We start from the raw sequence: 20,860 nt of genomic DNA, 5'->3' as shown, positions 1-20,860 counted from the left end.
TTCCATTACCAATACCAAACAACAACCACCACTCAACCCAATTCACAATTATCATCAAGGAACTAAACAATTAACATACTCATACATTCATTCCTATCCTATGGTCACCTAGCCTGAGTTTTCACAAGACATTATATATTAAATACGAGAAACCTAAACCATACCTTGGCCGATTTCCTCGTATAACCCAAGACAACTCACTTAGGTAAGATTGCAAGCCTTCAACTCCAAAATTCCGCAACCAAGATCCAAACCAAGCTTCCAATTTACATATTTTCACACCTAATACACATAATCACATATACATACCCAAAATTCAATACCCAACACATTAAATCAAGGAATTAGCTAGAGTTCTAGGATTCTCACGTTACCCAAGCGTCAAAGAAGCAAGAGTGAGCGTTTCTCTGGAGCTAATCGAACCCTATAACATCAAAGAACCAAAATCTCAACACCTCTCTATTTAATTTAGAAAATTTGGGGAAAGTGAGGTTGAGAAAAAAATTGAAAGTTCCTTACCAAATTATACATCAGGCTTTGTAGAGCTCGACGCTGCGGACGCGTGACTGTAAACGGTGCAGCGATCAGAACTCGGAGTGAGAAGTTATGGTAATTTGAAGTGGAACCAAGGGTTCGAACCTTCTCCTCTCTTCCCTTGTGTTTTGGGAACGTGAATGGTGAATGGAAGGAAAGAAATGAGTTGAAGCTCATTTTGTTCATGGGTTAGGTTGGGCCCTTGGGCCCAGTTCGACCAGTTCGATCCGTTTGGCCCAATATTGGGCCAAATTCTTTGAAATTAGTGTCAAAATTCTTATTTTAATTATCTCTATCTTACTAAACTAAAAAAAATCACATTTCTAATTTCTTTTATTAAAAGTTAATTTATTGACTAATTATTCGCTAATTTTACGTGGTTTACATCCTACTCACCTAATAAAGAATTTCGCCCTCAAAATTCAGATTTAGTTACGTGAAAGAGGTGTGGGTAATCCTTCTGGATATCCGATTCGAGCTCCCAAGTATGCTCTTTGATACCAGCCCGACTCCAAGCTACTTTTACCAATGATACTTCCTTTTCTCGCGATCGTTTGATGCTGGTGTCGTCAATTCTAACCAGGATTACTGGAAGGGTCAGATCTTCCCTTACTTGAACCAATTCAGGTTCCAGAATATGACTTACATCAGGAGTATACTTCCAAAGCTGTGACACGTGAAACACGTCGTGCAGGTTCAAAAGATGCGGCGGTAAAGCAATTCTATAGGCTATTGGTCCAATCCTCTTCAAAATTTCGAATGGACCGATGTAACGGGGATTCCGTTTCTTTGTCTTGATTGCCCTACCCACTCTGGTTGCTAGAGTAACCTTCAGGAATACATGCTCTCGTTCCTCAAATTCTAAAGGCTTTCACCTTTGATCAGCGTAGCTTTTTTGGCGGCTTTGTGCGACTAGCATTCGGCTTTGGATTTTCTTTATTTGCTCAGTGGTTTCAGTTATCATTTCAGGCCCTAACAAGCTTCTCTCCCTATATTCATACCAGCATAGTGGAGATTAACACTTCCTCCCATACAGAGCCTCATATGGAGCCATTCCGATGCTCGCATGATAGCTGTTGTTATATGCAAACTCCACTAGCAGCATATACCGATCCCAGCTTGCTGGCTGGTTCAGAACACAGGCTCTCAGCATATCCTCTAAAGTTTGGATCGTCCTCTCTGACTGACCATCAGTTTGAGGGTGGTACGCCGTACTCAAGCTTAACTGAGTTCCAAATGCCCATTGGAAGGCTCCCCAAAACTTTGAGGTGAAACGAAGATCTCTGTCGGATATTATGGTGGCTGGCATGCCATGTAATCTCACAATCTCTTTAATGCACAAACGTGCTAGCTCCTCCAACGTACAACTTAACTGAATAGGTAAAAAGTGAGCCGACTTTGTCAGTCAATCTACAATCACCCAAATAGCGTCATATCGTGCTCGAGTTCTTGGCAATCCCGACACAAAGCCCATCGTGATACTCTCCCATTTCCATTGCGGAATTTCTAAGGGCTGTAGGGTTGCTGATGGTTCCTGATGCTCAATTTTGGCTTTTTGACAAGTTAAGCACTTAGGTACATGCAATGCTACGTCGTTCTTCATTCCCGGCCACCAGAACATTGCTTTCAGATCCTGGTACATCTTATTGCTTCCCGGATGAATAGAAAATCCGCTTTTGTGTGCATCCTTCAAGATATCCTGCCATAAGGTTCCGACATCTGACACAATAATTTGGTCCTTAAACCTCCATAATCCATCTTTGTCCCATGACACTCTCCACTACTTTCCTTGCTCAATTGCTGGCAATACTTTTTGCAATTCCTTATCGTCTTGCTGAGCTTTTTCAATCTCAGACTTAAAATCACTTGAAATTTGTAGCTGACTCAAACCAGGGTTCTGGGCACTTCTTGGATACCTAAATTCAGGTTTTCAAACGCCTTCAACAACTCCTCTTCTCGAAGCATCATCCAAGCAACACTAGGGATTTGCCGCTCAAAGCTTCCGCTACAACATTCGATTTTCCAGGGTGATAATTCTACTCGAAGTCATAGTCCTTTAATAGCTCCATCCATCTCCTCTGACGCATATTCAGTTCTTTCTGCTAAAAAGTACTTCAAGATTTTGTGGTCAGAGAAAACTTAAAACTTGACGCCATAGAGATAATGTCTCCAAATCTTTAAAGCAAACACAATGGCAGCAAGTTCTAAGTCGTGAGTTGGATGACTCATCTCGTGCGGCCTTAACTGTCGTGAGGCGTATGCTACATCATTACAGTGTTGCATCAGCACGCACCTCAGACCCTTTAGTAATGCATCTCAGTATACCTCCAATGGTTCACTCGGCTTGGGCAACACTAACATAGGTGCAGTAGTTAACCTCTGCTTCAATGCTTGAAAACTCTCCTCGCACTCAAGAGTCCAAACAAAGGGTACATCCTTTCTAGTCATCTTAGTTAGAGGCAAAGCGAGTTGCGAAAACCTCTTAATGAATCTCCGGTAATAACCCACCAAACCGAGGAAACTCCTAATCTCCGTCGCAGACGTTGGTCGCCCCCAGTCCATTACCGCCTCAACTTTTGCAGGATCCACGGTAATCCCTTGCTGACTTACCACATGCCCGAGAAACTTCACCTCACTCTTCTAGAACTCGCATTTAGATAACTTGGCGTATAATTTTCTCTCCTTCAAGATTTGTAGAACAGTCTGCAAGTGATCCGCGTGCTCTTCATCAGTCTTGGAGTAAATGAGAATGTCATCAATGAAGACGACAACGAATTTATCTAAGAACGGACGGAAGATTCGGTTCATGTAGTCCATAAATACTACTGGGGCATTGGTTAACTCGAAAGACATTACCGTATATTCATAGTGACCGTATCACATTCTAAAAGCAGTCTTCAAAATGTCCTCGTCTCTAACCTTATCTGGTGATACCCGAACTGCAAGTCAATCTTGGAAAACACTCCGACTCCCTGTAGTTGGTCCACTAGATCATTGATCCTTGGTAACGGATATTTATTTTTCACAGTAACCTTGTTTAACTGGCAATAATCGACATGCAGACGCATACTCTCGTCCTTCTTCTTTACCGTAGCACTGGCGTTCCCCACGGGAAAACACTTGGTCAAATGAAGCATTTACCCATTAAGTCTTCCAGCTGAGCGTTAAGCTCGACCATCTCTAAAGGTGACATCCTATAAGGAGCACTCGAGATCTGACCTGCTCCAGGAACCAACTCAATTGCAAACTCGACCTCTCGATTAGGAGGGAATTCATCAATGTTGTTCGAAAACACCTCAGAAAATTCACAAACAACCGAAATTTGTTCTAAGCTTTGTTAATCTCCTGAAACAACCACAGTTAATAACATAACACCCTAACATTCATACCCAGAACAGTTTACTATCATAGAGTTCAAATAGTAGCTATTCATCACAACCGGCCCTTCCGATCCTTCTGGCATAAAGTACACTGACTTCTCAGAACAGTCAAGCAAGACATGATTTCTAGATAACTAATCCAGTCCAAAACAAGATTCAGACCAGTCATTGGTAAACAAATCAAATCATGGACGAAATCTCGCTATTTAACTCGGAATGAAACTTGTGGACAACCTAACCTAGTCACAATGGCTTCATGAGTGCATTATGCACCTTCAAATCATAACCCAAGACTATTATTCTCACTCCTAGTTTATTAGCCTTTTCAAATGCTATAAATGAATGCATCGCTCTAGAATCAAACAAAGCATTTAAAACTTTGCTAGCTACTTCACAGTTAACTCTAATCGGTGTCTCGGATCCCTCAGTACCTGCTGCAAAAGTGGTGAACACTCTCCCAGGTTGTTGTACCCTACCAGTCTCATACTTCTTCTTCTCTGGACAATTCCAGGCCAAGTGCCCGAGTTGTCCACAAAAGAAACACACTCCGAATCCTACTCTGCATAGGACTCAAAGGTGATACTTCCCACACCTCTGAAAACTCAAGTCCTGCTGTGGCTGCTTTCCAAAACTTCTTCCTTGATTAGCATTGTTATTTGGCCTTCTGAAGCTGTTTCGACCCTGATTGTAATGTGGAATAAAACCTCCATGCTTAAAGTTTCTACCTCTTGGTGCAAGGTTTCTCCCTTGAGCCCTCTTAAAAGGCATCCTCTGATTTCCTTTCTCCACTGCTACTTCCTCACACACTCTTCCACCACTTGGCTTTTGTTTACAAGCTCGGAAAAGACCTTGATCTCCATCAGTGCAACAGAGCTCAGAATATAACTTCAAAGGCCTCCCTCGTACTTGATACATTTTCACTCGGCAAAATCTTCAGGAGCTCCTTGACAGAATCGAAAAAAGCGGCACAATTCTTCAAACCTATTAGTGTACCCCGTAGCGATCATTTGGCCTTGTTTTAGCTACAGTAACTCAAGTTCCTTAGCGTTCCTAGCCGAATTGGGAAAATACTTACTATAAAATTCTGTTCGGAACACTTCCCAGGCTATCACGGCACCATCTGGCTGCAGGATATGTCGTGTTCCCTGCCACCAGTATTGGGCTTTCCCTTGTAACTAATAAATCACGAATTCAACCCACTGCTCCTCGAGAACCTACTAAGCCTGCAGTGCCTGTTCCATCGCCTGAAGCTAGTTATCTGCCTCAGTGGGGTTTATGGTCCCCCTAAAGGTTGGGGGATGCACTTTCAGAAAAGAGGCGAGAGTCATCAGCCCCTCCTTTCTATTATTTCCATTGTTCTCGTTATTCATATGGTTTTCTAGCGCTTCGGCTGTTGCCTGCATAGCTGCAGCCACGTTTTCCAAGGCAGCCATGAAGTCTACAGGGTTATTCCCTGCCAGTTCAGAGTTTGCATTTACTAATCTACCTCTTCTTTGCCTGCGACCACGTCCGCAAGTCGATATCTAGTTCCTATACACACCAAACAAGTGATATCAAGTTGATCAGTTTCAATATTGCAAGTATACTATTTCAAGTCCTAAATTTATGCTCATGAACGTTTATGCCACATATATCAGTTAGATATCCTAATATCACATAGACATATACACAGAGAATGCACAGAAGCATAGTTAGTCCATCCCTCAGGCTCTACAGGAACAAACTACTCTGATACCATAATGTAACACCCTACCATACAGAGCTTTACGCTTACATCGTAAAATAGAGGTGGTATGGTATTACGACTTCTAAAATAAAATATATATACATATAATAATAGAAAGAATATAATATACGAGGAGCCTTGAAGGATAGGTAAAACAAAATCGCAAAAGTGAAAAGCACAATGCTCAGAAAGTAACGTGACTTGCGTACGAAGAAAGCTAAAGTTCACAAACATAAAGACACAGAAAATCAGAATAGAGGGTCTGGAGTATAAAATAACAAGCTCCTAACTCAGCCTGCGAAGCTAAGGTTGGGCGGAGAATATTTACACACACACACACACACACACACACACACACACACACACACACACACACACACACACACACACACACACAAGATATAAGGTCCCGAAAAAGCTAGAGGCAATTCTAGAATGCTGACACTCAAATTATAAATCTTAAGGAACTAAAATAGAAACCATAAATGGGTGGTCCTCTAGGGTTCTAACTTAATCAAAACCTAACTAAAAACCTTCAAATCCTCCACCTTTCCTCCAATCCTTCAACTCCGGTGGAACCACACAAACAAACAAGCAAATAATAGGAAACATAGATAGAGTACAAGTAATGCAGATTGATGAAGCACAGAAGTTGGTGAATTAAAAATTATTAAAATGGTTACGTTGTAAGTATAGTTCTTAACTCACAAAAAATTTGCCTATCAATTTAAAATGTGTCACAGAAAATTTAAATTAAAAATTATTGGGAGTATGAATCCCAGGTCGTCTCCCAACGAGTTGCAGAAAGTGTGCTATTTTATTAACTAGAGGTTTTCAAAGAAGTGAATTGAGTAACAGGAAAATTAAAGTTAATAAAATTGAATAATGTAAATAAAAAGCCTTGACTGGGAGTTGATCAGTTAGAATCTCTAATGTTGTTGGAATTCTCTCAGAGTAATTGATAATTAAAGATTGGTTTGTTTAATTATCCTTTACTAAGTAAGGGAAAGTCAAACAAATTGGAATGCCATGTCTGTTCACAAGTTGCAATTCAATTAATAAAAATGAATTGGTATTAGTGACTAGAGAGCAATCCAATAATTATCCCAATTACAAATTCTCTTTCAATCCTTCCAACTCAAGAGTTCTTTTCAATCAACTCCCCATCAAGTGAGGGGAACTACTCGCTCATTGTAAATAACAAATCCATAACATATGAAAAGGAATTAAAAGAAGACATGATTATTGGAAGGTAAAATGGATTAAAATGAAAGGAATAATTCTCGTATTAAATAATCATAAAAATATTCAAATGATAAAATTGAACAAAGCAAAGAACATGGAAGAATAAAACCAAGTTAAGAGAACGAACTAGAATGACAAAATCTTGATGAGGAAATAACTCTTCTCAATGTTCCAATACTAAGACCAAAATTGAAAATTAAAATTCTAAAACCTAGAGAGAAAAACCTAGAGGAGGAGTAAAACTAGATCTAAAAAAAACTCTCCACTGTATGGAATGAATGTTGTGTTTGTTTCTGCATGTTCTCTGGCTCTAGTCTGCTGTTCCAGGCCAAAAACTGGGTCAAAATAGGGTCCAAAATCACCCCCAGCAAATTCTGCAGATTATGCAGATCGCACATGTCACGCGATCGCGTCACCCATGCGGACGCGTCACTCGCGCTTTTCCATGCCACGAGTTCGCGTCGTCTACGCTAACGCATCGCTTGAGCTTTTCCAATCCACGCGGCCGCATGAGCCATGCGGCCGCGTCACTGTGATTTGCTCTCCTTCGCGCAGTCGCGTGAGCCATGCGACCGCGTCACTTCTCGCTGGTTATCTCCTCAAATTCTTGTGTTCCTTCCATTTTTTTTGCTAGCTTCCTCTCCAATCTCTAACTCATTCATGCCCTGTAAGGTCTGAAACACTTAACACACAGATCACGGCATCGAATGGAATAAAGGAGAATTAAAAGTACATAATTAAAGCCTTTAGGAAGCAGTTTTCAAACATGTAATGAATTCAGGAAGGAAATCTAAATGCATGCTATTTTAATGAATAAGTGGGTAAGGATCATGATAAAACCACACAATTAAACACAATATAAACCATAAAATAGTGGTTTATCAACCTCCCCACACTTAAACATTAGCATGTCCTCATGCTTAATTGAAGGAGATAAAATGAATAAGTATGAACATGTAGAAACCCATGCAATGCAATCCTATATATATAAACAAATGCAACTATATGATTCTTGCCCACTTGATCAAAAGTAAATAAGCTCTTCAAAACAATTACAAATCAAATTCCACTAATTCTATCATTTTACAGTGACACAGATAAAAATGCAAGAAGATAGCTCATGAAAGCAGGGAACATGAAAATTCAAGCATTGAACCCTCACTGATAATGTATGTAACTCTAATCTCTAGTGTATAGGGTAATCGCTCTATCCTTCTCTAATCATGCTTTCTAACTTTTGTTTTTCTCCTAACCAATCAACAACAGTTAATATACCAATGCAAACATCATGATGTCTTTTCAAGGTTGTAATGGGGCCAAGGTTGAGGGTATGGATACACATTTGGTTAAGTGAGCTGATAAATTGAATCTTTAATTAACCCAAGCTTCAACCCAACCTATATATTTTAATGTAATCTTAAAGTTCATACCTAGCTACCCAGAATTCCCTTTTTCAATCCATACTCATGTATCAACTTATATTTTTGTTCTATCATATGTGCATTGATCTTTGAATTCTGAATTCAACATTGGGGTAATTTTGTCCCCTTATTTATTCATTTATTTATTTATTATTATTTTTTTTGACATTAAAATAAATATATCTTATCAATGCACATGGATTTTCAGTTCTTGTAGTTTCAGATGAGTAGGTATCCAAATTCCTATTAAATGACACATTCCTTTAACAACCTTTGTTCCCACAATTTCCCATACTTAACTAGCACACACAATTTTATCTTAAGCTAACCAAAGATTCAATTTGGGATATACAATTGTTTTTCAGCTTAAGGTTATTAATGTGGTAGAATATAGAACAAATGGGATTTAAAGGTTCAAAGTGGTTAACAAAGGTAATTGAAAAAGGTAGGCTTAATTTGGATAAGTGAGTTTAAACAAATAATGGCCTCAATCATGTGCAAGCATGCAAATATAATAAATATTGGACATATAAGATAAAACAAAATATAGATTACAATCATAGAGAAGTAAACACACAAGAATAAAATAATTATGGTTAAATAATGTAACCATACATAAAGGCTTAAATCTTTCGTAGGTTGTGTGTTCTTTAGCTCAAACATCATGTTCCAAATACAACTCAAGCAAATTTATCATAAAAATTGTTGAAAAAAATTAGTGAAATTTTTGTTCCAAAGATAGAGTCTTAGAAGAAACTTATTGTCTTTTCAATCAAGTAGAACATGCATGCAACTATCCTAACCTATGCAATTTATTCTATTCTATAAAAGAAAGAAAATCTAACTAAAATATCCTAATTATTGGTACTAGAGAAGAGAAATTACCTCCGGAAGTCAGGTACTGACCGACCTCCCCACACTTAAGGCTTTGCACCGTCCTCGGTGCGATCTGTCAGGAACAGGGGTGGGTTGGTAGCAGTATCTCCACAATCGGGACCGTCATGGCTCCCTGTGCTAGTGAAAGAAGTGGATTCCAGGGTGTCAGAGTCTTTGCATTCTCCTCTAAGTAGCTCCCTGAGGTGTTTGAATCGTCGGTTGTTACGGTGCTCTCTCAATTTAGCTTTGTGTTCTTGCCGATCCAACTGTTTGATTATCTGCTGGAGCAATTCATCAGTTGTAGGTGCTTGTGGTGTTGAAGAAGGATCATCTTCAACTGGAGCAGTAGGAAGGCTTGTAGTGGTTGCTTGAAGTCTGAGGTATTTCCCGTTAGGGACATACTGATCATCCCGTGGAAGCACGGCTTTGGTGTCCCCAGCTCTGTGGGCGACTCCGGCTGCTGAGACAAGATCTGAGACCAAGGCGGGAAAAGGTAAATTGCCCGCAATTTGAACGTGTCCCATAGCATTCCGGATATGGCTTGAGAGATTCAAAGGTTGGTCTGTAAGGATGCACCATAGTTGAACAGCCATGTCCGTAGTGAAGGAGGACTCGTGAGTGCTCGGAAAGACGTAGTGGGACATGATCTGTGCCCATACGCGAGCCTCCAAGGTAAGTGCTGAAGCCAAGATTCCCTTAGGGCGGGTATGATGGTATCCGTAGATCCAACGGCTGCCAGGTAGTGCGATAACTCCGAGAACAGAGTCCCAGTCAAACTGGTACCTCTGGTGCTTAAGTGTGGCTTCTTGGAAGGCGTCCATTCCTTCTGGAATAGGGGGAAGACTCAGAGCTTGCTGAATGGCCTCTTCCGTAATGGGGACTTGCTTCTACCAGACATAAACAGACTACAAGGTTGGCATGTAGAAGTTGGAGTAGAACTCAACTACTGATGAGCGGATAATTTATACGCTTTTTGGCATTGTTTTCAGTATGTTTTTAGTATATTTTAGTTAGTTTTTAGTATAATTTTATTAGTTTTTAGTTAAAATTCACTTTTCTGGACTTTACTATGAGTTTGTGTGTTTTTCTGGGATTTCAGGTATTTTCTGGCTGAAATTGAGGGTCCTGAGTAAAAATCTGATTCAGAGGCTGAAAAGGACTGCAGATGCTGTTGGATTCTGACCTCCCTGCACTCGAAGTAGATTTTCTGGAGCTACAAAAGCCCAATTGGCGCGCTCTTAACGGCGTTGGAAAGTAGACATTCTGGGTTTTCCAGAAATATATAATAGTCCATACTTTGCCCGAGATTTGATGGCCCAAACCGGCGTTGCAAATCAGCTTCAGAATTCCCAGCATTTAACGCTGGAACTGGCATAAAAATTGGAGTTAAATGCCCAAACTGGCATAAAAGCTGGCGTTTAACTCCAGAAAAAGTCTCTACACATGAAAGCTTCAATGCTCAGCCCAAGCACACACTAAGTGGACCCAGAAGTGGATTTTTACGTCATTTACTCATTTCTGTATACCCTAGGTTACTAGTTCACTATTAATAGAATCTTTTGACATTGTATCTGTACCTCATGACACTTTACACGTTTCTCATTGTATTTTCTATGGCATGAGTCTCTAAACCTCATGGTTGGGGGTGAGGAGCTCTGCTGTGTCTTGATGGATTAATGCAATTACTACTGTTTTTCATTCAATCATGCTTGCTTCCATTCTAAGATATCACTTGTTCCTAAACCTGATGAATGTGATGAACCGTGACACTCATCATCATTCTCAACTATGAACGTGTGCCTGACAACCACCTCCGTTCTACCTTAGATTGAGTCGATATCTCTTGGATTCCTTAATCAGAATCTTCGTGGTATAAGCTAGAATTGATGGCAGCATTCAAGAGAATCCGGAAGGTCTAAACCTTGTCTGTGGTATTCTGAGTAGGATTCAAGGATTGAATGACTGTGATGAGCTTCAAACTCCTGAGGGCTGGGCGTTAGTGACAGACGCAAAAGAATCACTGGATTCTATTCCAACCCGATTGAGAACCGACAGATGATTAGCCGTGCTGTGACAGAGTGCGTTGAACATTTTCACTGAGAGGATGGGAGGTAGCCATTGACAATGGTGAAACCCTACATACAGCTTGCCATGGAAGGAGTCTTGCGTGTTTGAAGAAGAAGATAGTAGGAAAGCAGAGGTTCAGAAGACAGAGCATCTCCAAAACCTCAACCTATTCTCCATTACTGCAAAACAAGTACTTATTTCATGTTCTTTTGCTTTTCACAATCAATCCTGATAATTTTTGATATCCTGACTAAGAGTTACAAGATAACCATAGCTTGCTTCAAGCCGACAATCTCCGTGGGATCGACCCTTACTCACGTAAGGTATTACTTGGACGACCCAGTGCACTTGCTGGTTAGTTGTGCGGGATTGCAAAGCGTGATTGCAATTTTGTGCACCAAGTTTTTTGCGCCGTTGCCGGGGATTGTTCGAGTTTGGACAACTGACGGCTTATCTTGTTGCTTAGATTAGGACTGTTTTATTTTTGTTGGTTTAGAGTCTTTTATTTGAGTCTAGTTTCATATTCTAAGTTTGGTGTCTTCTTTGTGTTTTACCTTTAAAATTTTCGAAAATTTGTGTTTGATTTTCTAAAAATTTTAAGTTTGGTGTCATTTTGTTGTTTTTCTCTTTCCTAATTTCAAAAATCAAATCTCTTTCAAAATAATTTTCAATCATATCTTTTCTATTGCTAATTCCAAAATCTTTTTTAACTCATTAATTGATTTAGTTTTCAATTTGCTTTGATCTTAATTTCTTTTAGTTTTCGAAGATTTATTTTGTTTCCCTTTGTTATACTTTATTTTTTTCGGCCAATTCAAAAAAAATATTTTACTTGTGAATTCATATCATATTTCCTTTCTCCATCATGGACCTAAGTGGGATTGAGCAGTCCAAAAGGACTCTGGGGTCATATGCTAATCCCATTACAGCTGCATATGGGAGTAGCATCTGCATACCTCCCATTAAAGCAAGCAGCTTTGAGCTAAATCCTCAACTCATTATCATGGTGCAGCAAAATTGCCAGTATTCCGGTCTTCCACAGGAAGAACCTACTGAGTTTCTGGCATAGTTCTTACAAATTACTGACACAGTACATGATAAAGAGGTAGATCAGGATGTCTACAGAATATTACTGTTTCCATTTGCTGTAAAAGATCAAGCTAAGAGGTGGTTGAATAACCAACCTACAGCAAGCATAAAGACATAGAAACAGTTATCAGACAAATTCCTGAATCAATTTTACCTTCCAAAAAGGATGACACAGCTAAGACTGGACATCCAAGGCTTTAAACAAGAGGATAATGAATCCTTTTACAATGCCTGGGAGAGGTATAGAGGTATGCTAAGAAAATGCCCCTCTGAAATGTTTTCAGAGTAGGTACAGCTAGACATCTTCTACTATGGGCTTACAGAAAAAGCTCAGATGTCTTTAGATCACTCAGATGGTGGATCTATACATATGAGGAAGACGATTGAAGAGGCTCAAGAGCTTATAGATACTGTTGCTAGAAATCAATATTTGTACTCTAGCAATGAGTTCGCTACAAAAGAAGAAGTTATGGCAGTAGCCACTGATCCTAATCCTCAAGAACAGATGGTTGAGCTTAATCAGCAACTACACCTGATGACGAAACAGTTAGCAGAGTTTAAAGAGATGCTCCAAGAAACTAAAATTGCTAACAAGAACATAGAATCATAGTTGAATCAGGCAAAATAGCAGCTATCTAAACAGATAACAGAAGAATGCCAAGCAGTCCAACTGAGGAGTGGGAAGACATTGAATAACACTGCTCAAAGTAGCAAAAAGCCAAATAAGGAACAATTGACAGAGGATAACCAAACCACTGTCCAAAATCCCTCTGAGGACAGTAAGAGCCCAGAGAGGAATACTTTTGGCGTTCAAACGCCAGAGAAGGGGGGAAAGCTGGCGTTAAACGCCCATTCCCTGCCCAGTTCTGGCGTTCAAACGCCAGAAAAAGGGGAAAAGTTGGCGTTAAACGCCCAAACTTCACCCAATCCTGGCGTTCAAACGCTAATGGAGAATCAGACACTTGAGAGTGCTGATAGTAACCCCTCTAAAAAGGTTTCTCCAACCACTTCTGTAAGGAATAAACCTGCAGCAACTAAGGTTGAAGAATATAAAGACAAGATGCCTTATCCTCAGAAACTTCGCCAAGCGGAGCAGGATAAGCAATTTGCTCGCTTTGCAGACTACCTAAGGACTCTTGAAATAAAGATTCCTTTTGCAGAGGCACTTGAGCAAATACCTTCTTATGCTAAGTTCATGAAAGAGATCTTAAGTCATAAGAAGGATTGGAGAGAAACTGAAAAAGTGTTTCTCACTGAAGAATGCAGTGCAGTCATTTTGAAAAGCTTACCAGAAAAGCTTCAAGATCCAGGAAGCTTTATGATACCATGTACATTAGAAGGCGCTTGCACCAAGACAGCCCTGTGTGACCTTGGAGCAAGCATCAATCTAATACATGCATCCACTATCAAAAAGCTTGGGTTGACTGAAAAAGTCAAACCAACCCGGATATGCCTCTGATGAGCGGATATTTTATACGCTTTTTGGGGGTAATTTCATGTAGATTTTAGCATGTTTTAATTAGTTTTTAGTAGAATAATATTAGTTTTTAGGCAAAAATCATATTTCTGGACTTTACTATAAGTTTGTGTGTTTTTCTGTGATTTCAGGTATTTTCTGGCTGAAATTGAGGGAGCTGAGCAAAAATCTGAGTTAGGCTGAAATTGAGGGAGCTGAGCAAAAATCTGAGCAAAAATCATATTTCTTGTTTAAAGCCTTGGATGTCCAGCCTTAGCTGTGTCATCCTTTTTGGAGGGTAAAATTGATTCAGAAATTTGTCTGATAACTGTCTCCATGTTTTTATGCTTGCTGTGGGTTGGTTATTCAACCACCTCTTAGCTTGATCTTTTACAGCAAATGAAAATAGTAATAATCTGTAGACATCCTGATCTACCTCTTTATCACGTACTGTGTCAGCAATTTGTAAGAATTGTGCCAGAAACTCAGTAAGTTCTTCCTGTGGAAGACCGGAATACTAGCAATTTTACTGCATCATGATAATGAGTTGAGGATTTAGCTCAAAGCTGCTTGCTTTAATGGGAGGTATACAGATGCTACTCCCATATACAGCTGTAATGGGGTTAGCATATGACCCCAGAGTCCTTCTGGACTGCTCAATTCCACATAGGTCCATGATGGAGAAAAGGAATATGATATGGATTGCAAGTAGATTATTTTATTTTTTTTAGCCGAAAATATAAAATAAAATCAAAAAAAATTTGAAAACAAAAATAGAATAAAATCAAAGCAAATTGAAAACTAAATTAAAAAGATTTTGGAATTAGCAATTAAAAAGATATGATTGAAAATTTGTTTTGAAAAAGATTTGATTTTTTTTTTGAAAAGAGGAGAGAGAAAAACAACAAAATGACACCAAACTTAGAATTTTTAAAGATCAAAAAGGGACTAAGGACATGCAAATTCGAAAATTAAAAGAAAAACAAAAGTATGTAATTGACACCAAACTTAAAATATGAAACTACACTCAAATAAAGGACTCTAAACCAACAAAAATAAAACAGTCCTAATCTAAGCAACAAGATAAACCGTCAGTTGTCCAAACTCGAACAATCCTCGGCAACGGTGCCAAAAACTTGGTGCACGAAATCGCAATCACACTTTTGCAATTCCGCACAACTAACCAGCAAGTGCACTGGGTCGTCCAAGTAATACCTTACGTGAGTAAGGGTCGATCCCACGGAGATTGTCGGCTTGAAGCAAGCTATGGTTATCTTGTAACTCTTAGTCAGGATATCAATAATTCTCAGGGTTGATTGTGAAAAGTAAAAGAGCATAAAATGAATACTTGTTTTGCAGTAATGGAGAACAGGTTGAGGTTTTGGAGATGCTCTATCTTCTGAATCTCTGCTTTCCTACTGTCTTCTTCTTCATGCACGCAAAGCTCCTTCCATGGCAAGCTGTATGTAGGGTTTCACCATTGTCAATGGCTACCTCCCATCCTCTCAGTGAAAATGTTCAACGCGCTCTGTCACAGCACGGCTAATCATCTGTCGGTTCTCAATCAGGTTGGAATAGAATCCAGTGATTCTTTTGTGTCTGTCACTAACGCCCAACCTTCAGGAGTTTGAAGCTCGTCACAGTTATCCAATCCTTGAATCCTACTCAGAATACCACAGACAAGGTTTAGACCTTCCGGATTCTCTTGATTGCCGCCATCAATTCTAGCTTATACCACGAAGATTCTGATTAAGAAATCCAAGAGATATTCACTCAATCTAAAGTAGAACGGAGGTGGTTGTCAAGCACACGTTCATAGGTGAGAATGATGATGAGTGTCATGGATCATCACATTCATCAAGTTGAAGAACAAGTGATATCTTAGAATAGAAGCAAGCGTGATTGAATGAAAAAACAGTAGTAATTGCATTAATCCATCGAGACATAGTAGAGCTCCTCACCCCCAACCATGGGGTTTAGAGACTCATGCCATAGAAAATACAACAAGAATCGTGTAATGTGTCATGAGGTAGAAATACAATGTCAAAAGGTTCTATTAATAGTGAACTAGTAACCTAGGGTATACAGAAATGAGTAAATGACGTAAAAGTCCACTTCCGGGGTCCACTTGGTATGTGCTTGGGCTGAGCATTGAAACTTTCATGTGTAGAGACTTTTCCTGGAGTTAAACGCCAGCTTTTGTGCCAGTTTGGGCGTTTAACTCCAATTTTTGTGCCAGTTCCGGCGTTAAACGCCGGGAATTCTGAAGCTGATTTACAACGCCGGTTTGGGCCATCAAATCTCGAGCAAAGTATGGACTATTATACATTTCTGGAAAGCCCAGAATGTCTACTTTCCAATGCCGTTGAGAGCGCGCCAATTGGGCTTCTATAGCTCCAGAAAATCTACTTCGAGTGCAGGGAGGTCAGAATCCAACAGCATCTGCAGTCCTTTTAGCCTCTGAATCAGATTTTTGCTCAGATCCCTCAATTTCAGCCAGAAAATACCTGAAATCATAGAAAAACACACATGCTCATAATAAAGCCCAGAAAAGTGAATTTTAACTAAAAACTAATAAAAATGTAATAAAAACTAACTAAAGTATACTAAAAACATACTAAAAACAATGTCAAAAAGCGTATAAATTATCCGCTCATCAGTCTGCATGTCTTGTTGTCCTTGTGCAAGAGAACGAAGCATCTCGTCGTTTGATGAGGAAGTGGGATAAGTGATCTGAGGGACCTGTTGTTGGTTGTGCTGGGGTCCTTGTGATTGCCTTAGGTGAGGAGCTCTGTAAGGTTGGTTCTGATTCTGCTGCCTGTTGTTGTTATTCCACCTCTGGTTTCCATTGTTGTCTCTGCCTTCTCTGTTATAGTTGTCCCTCTATCCATGGTTGGGATTATCCCTCCAACCTTGGTTGGAGTTGTCCTGCCATCCTTGGTTATAGTTCCCACCTTGGTTGTAATTGCCGCCTCATTGATTGTATCCTTGATTCGGGTGGTCATAGAAGTTATGAGTAGCTGCCACAGTATTGTCTTGTTGGAGCTGTGGGCATTCATTAGTATAATGACTATAATCAGCACATATGCCGTATACTCTTTGGAGAAATAACTGTTGGCTTTGTTGTGGTGGGGAAGGCTGAGCTTGTTGTTGTTGATTCAACTGTAATTGCTTCAGTAGGTTGGTCATTTCACATATACTCTGTGTAAGAGCAGAAGTCTCATTGCTAGAGGAAATTTTTGCAACAGCTTTTGAGTGGTTATTCCTGTGCCTGTGATTCCTGGTGGACTCAGCTAAGTCGCTGATCAGTTGCCATGCTTCATCTGTGGTCTTGTACTTCTTCAGAGAACCGTTACTGGCACCATCTAGCGTAGTTTTAGCCGCTTAGGCCAGGATTTTATTCCTTTAGGCCCACCTATCTACTGATGCTCAAAGCCTTGGATCCTTTTTATTTACCCTTGCCTTTTGGTTTTAAGGGTTATTGGCTTTTTGCTCTTGCCTTTTGGTTTTAAGAGCTTTTGGCTTTTTCTGCTTGCTTTTTCTTTTTCTATTTATTTTTTTTGCCATTTTTTTCTGCAAGCTTTGCATTCACTGCTTTTTCTTGCTTCAAGAATCATTTTTATGATTTTTCAGATTATCAAATAACATGTCTCCTTGTCATCATTCTTTCAAGAGCCAACATATTTAACATTCTAAAACACCCACTTCAAAAGACATATGCACTGTTCAAGCATACATTCAGAAAATAAAAAGTATTGTCACCACATCAAAACAATTAAACTAGTTTCAAGGATGAATTCGAAACCATGTACTTCTTGTTCTTTTGTAATTAAAACATTTTTCATTTAAGAGAGGTGATGGATTCATAGGACATTCATAACTTTAAGACATAGTTACTAAATACTAATGATCATGTAATAAGACACTACCATAGATAAGCACTTAACATAAAGAAAACGAAAAACAGAAAATTTTAGAACAAGGAATGAGTCCACCTTAGTGATGATGGCATTTTCTTCTTGAGGAACCAGTGATGTCCTTGAGCTCTTCTATGTCTCTTCCTTGTCTTTGTTGCTCCTCCCTCATTGCTCTTTGATCTTCTCTAATTTCATGAAGGATGATGAAGTGCTCTTGATGTTCCACCCTTAGTTGCTCCCAATAATTGTGTGGAGGAAAATGTATCCCCTGAGGTATCTCAGGGATTTCTTGATTTGTAGTCAAATGTTCTACCACTGAGCTATAGAACCTTGACATGAATCTCTTCATTTCCTATGACTTGGAGGTGGAAGCTTTTGTATTCCCTTTCCCTTTTCTAGAGGTTTTTTCGGTCTTAGGTGCCATCAATGGTAATGGAAAAACAAAAAGCTTATGCTTTTATCACACCAAACTTAGAATTTTGCTCGCCCTCGAGCAAAAGAAGAAAGAATAGTAGAAGAAGAAGAAGATATGGATGTGAGTGGTGAAGAGATGATGGGGAAGAGAGATTGAGGTGATATAGGATTATGAGGAGGTAAGGAGAGTGGAGATATGTGGGGATCCTGTGGGGTCCACAGATGCTGAGATGATCCTGTGGGGTCCACAGATCTTGAGGTGTCAAGGATTTACATCCCTGCACCAATTAGCATGTAAAATGCCTTTGCATGCAATTCTGGCATTTAAACGCTGAATTGATGCTTGTTCTGGGCGTTCAACGCCCAGATGCAGCATGTTTCTGGCGTTGAACGCCAGTTCTATGCTTGTTTCTGGCATTCAGCGCCAGCTTCATGCTCTGTTCTGGCGTTGAACGCCAGCCAGATGCTCCTTACTGGCGTTTAAACGCCAGTAAGTCCTTCCTCCAGGGTGTGATTTTTCTTCTGCTATTTTTGATTCTGTTTTTAATTTTTGTAATTATTTTGTGACTCCACATGATCATGAACCTAATAAAACATGAAATAACAATAAAAATAAAATTAAAATTAGATAAATAAAAATTGGGTTGCCTCCCAACAAGCGCTTCTTTAATGTTAATAGCTTGACAGTGGGCTCTCACTGAGCCACACAGGTGATCAGGTCAATTTTGTAGAATCCCAACACCAAACTTAGAGTTTGGATATGGGGATTCAACACCAAACTTAGAGTTTGGCTGAGGCCTCCCATCACCAAACTTAGAGTTTGATTGTGGGGGCTTTGTTTGACTCTGTATTGAGAGAAGCTTTTCATGCTTCTTCTCCATGTTTACAGGGTGATAACCTTGTGCTTTAAACACAAGGTTGTCCTCATTTAGTTGAAGGATCAATTCTCCTCTCTCCACATCAATCACAGCTCTTGCTGTGGCTAGGAAGGGTCTTCCAAGGATGATGGATTCATTCTCTTCCTTCCCAGTGTCTAGGACTATGAAATCAGCAGGGATGTAAAGGCCTTTAACCTTTACTAACATGTCCTCTACTTGTCCATAAGCCTATTTTATTGAGTTGTCTGCCATCTCTAATGAGATTCTGACAGCTTACACCTCAAAGATTCCCAGTTTCTCCATTACAGAGAGGGGCATGAGGTTTATCCCTGACCCAAGGTCATATAGACCCTTCTCAAAGGACATGGTGCCTATGGTATAAGGTATTAAGAACTTTCTAGGATCCTGTTTCTTCTGAGGCAATGTCAGTTGATCCAGATTACTCAGTTCATTGATGAGCAAGGGAGGTTCATCTTCCCAAGTCTCATTGCCAAATAATTTGGCATTCAGCTTCATGATAGCACCAAGGTACTTGGCAACTTGCTCCTCAGTAACATCCTCATTCTCTTCAGAAGAGGAATACTCATTAGAGCTCATGAATGGCATAAGGAGGTTCAATGGAATCTCTATGGTCTCTAAGTGAGCCTCAGATTCCTTTGGTTCCTCAAAGGGAAACTCCTTGTTAATCACTGGACGTCCCAGGAGGTCTTCCTCCTTGGGATTCACGTCCTCTCCTTCCTCCTTGGATTCGCCATGATGGTTATATCAATGGCCTTGTACTCTCCTTTTGGATTTTCTTCTGTATTGCTTGGGAGAGCACTAGGAGGTGTTTCAGTGATCTTCTTACTCAGTTGGCCCACTTGTGCCTCCAAATTTCTAATGGAGGACCTTGTTTCATTCATGAAACTCAGAGTGGCCTTAGATAGATCAGAGACTAAGTTTGTTAAATTAGAGGTATTTTGTTCAGAGTTCTCTGTCTGTTGCTGAGTGGAGGATGGAAAAAGCTTGCTATTGCTAAACCTGTTTCTTCCACCATTATTAAAGCCTTGTTGAGGCTTTTGTTGATCCTTCCATGAGAGATTTGGGTGATTTTTCCATGAGGAATTATAAGTGTTTCCATAGGGTTCACCCATGTAATTCACCTCTGCTATTGCAAGGTTTTCAGGATCATAAGCTTCTTCTTTAGAAGATGCCTCTTGAGTACTGTTGGATGCAGCTTGCATTCCATTCAGACTCTGAGAAATCATATTGACTTGCTGAGTCAATATTTTATTCTGAGCCAATATGGCATTCAGAGTATCAATTTCAAGAACTCCCTTCTTCTGATGCGTCCCATTACTCACAGGATTCCTCTCAGAAGTGTACATGAACTGGTTATTAGCAACCATGTCAATGAGTTCTTGAGCTTCTGCAAGCGTTTTCTTTAGGTGAATGGATCCACCTGCAGAAGTATCCAATGACATCTTAGCTAATTCAGACAGACCATCATAGAATATATCCAGGATGGTCCATTCTGAAAGCATGTCAGAAGGACACTTTTTGGTCAGTTGCTTGTATCTCTCCCAAGCTTCATAGAGGGATTCACCTTCTTTTTGTCTGAAGGTTTGAACATCCACTCTAAGCTTACTAAGCTTTTGAGGAGGAAAGAACTTGGCTAAGAAAGCCGTGACCAGCTTATCCCAAGAGTTCAGGCTGTCTTTAGGTTGAGAATCCAACCATATTCTAGCTCTGTCTCTCACAGCAAAAGGAAAAAGCATGAGCCTGTAGACTTCAGGATCTACTCCATTAGTCTTAACAGTATCACAGATCTACAAGAATTCAGTTAAGAACTGAAAGGGATCTTCAGATGGAAGTCCA

The 20,860-nt window shown here is 39.8% G+C and overlaps 1 non-coding gene across 1 annotated transcript; it reads left to right on the top strand.

The window, feature by feature from the left end:
* The first annotated feature begins 20,520 nt into the window (after positions 1-20,520).
* Positions 20,521-20,628, top strand: LOC112767234 (small nucleolar RNA R71). Its single transcript, XR_003184808.1, has one exon. It is a non-coding gene; the product is annotated as a small nucleolar RNA R71 (small nucleolar RNA).
* The last annotated feature ends 232 nt before the right edge of the window (positions 20,629-20,860 follow it).

The sequence above is a fragment of the Arachis hypogaea genome, chromosome 2, assembly GCF_003086295.3.
Source record: "Arachis hypogaea cultivar Tifrunner chromosome 2, arahy.Tifrunner.gnm2.J5K5, whole genome shotgun sequence".
Lineage (NCBI taxonomy): Eukaryota > Viridiplantae > Streptophyta > Magnoliopsida > Fabales > Fabaceae > Arachis > Arachis hypogaea.
The sequence above is the reverse complement of the archived record's forward strand: the minus strand, read 5'-3'. Positions and strand labels throughout refer to the sequence as shown.